Genomic DNA, 493 nt, shown 5'->3' on the forward strand with positions numbered 1-493 from the left:
TCCGCGGGCCCGGCATTCTCCGCGGGGAAGATGGCCGCGACGGGGAGGGCCCCGGCCGTCACGGGGCGCTAGGCCGTACGCCCCGCGGCCTGCCCCGAGGGCCGTGCGGGCCCGAGGAAGTGAGCTCACAGCCCAGTCCCGCCGACGCGTGTTGGCTCCTCCCGCCGTGGCCATGGGGACGTCCCAGTAACGCCTTTGCCCTGACAGGCAATCCCAGCATTTCGCGGGCCTGGCCTGGAACCTCCCGAGGGCTGCAGCGCAAGCGCTCCGACGGGGGCACAAGGCCAGTCAAGCAAGCCCCTCCGTCCCGACCAGCGCGACGCTGAGCACTCCATGCCTGCGGGCGGAGAGAGGCGTGGCCTCCCCCGGGGCAGCCACCTCTGTTGGTTGCTCTGCGTTTTCACCTTCGGGCTCTGGTAAGGAGGGGCTGAGGGCTGAGGAGAGGAGGGGGCGGAGGATCGCGTCGTCCCCGCCCCTGGGGTGGGGGGGGACG

General features: G+C 72.6%; 1 long non-coding RNA gene across 1 annotated transcript; it reads left to right on the forward strand.

Moving 5' to 3' along the window:
- Nucleotides 1-331, forward strand: LOC141372136 (uncharacterized). The gene is made up of 2 exons (XR_012377448.1): nt 1-119; nt 208-331. It is a non-coding gene; the product is annotated as an uncharacterized lncRNA (long non-coding RNA).
- Nucleotides 332-493: the final 162 nt, after the last annotated feature.

The sequence above is a fragment of the Callorhinus ursinus genome, unplaced genomic scaffold (genome assembly GCF_003265705.2).
Source record: "Callorhinus ursinus isolate GAN/ISIS: 27379988/994484 unplaced genomic scaffold, GSC_fseal_2.0 scaffold1421, whole genome shotgun sequence".
In the NCBI taxonomy this organism is placed as follows: domain Eukaryota; kingdom Metazoa; phylum Chordata; class Mammalia; order Carnivora; family Otariidae; genus Callorhinus; species Callorhinus ursinus.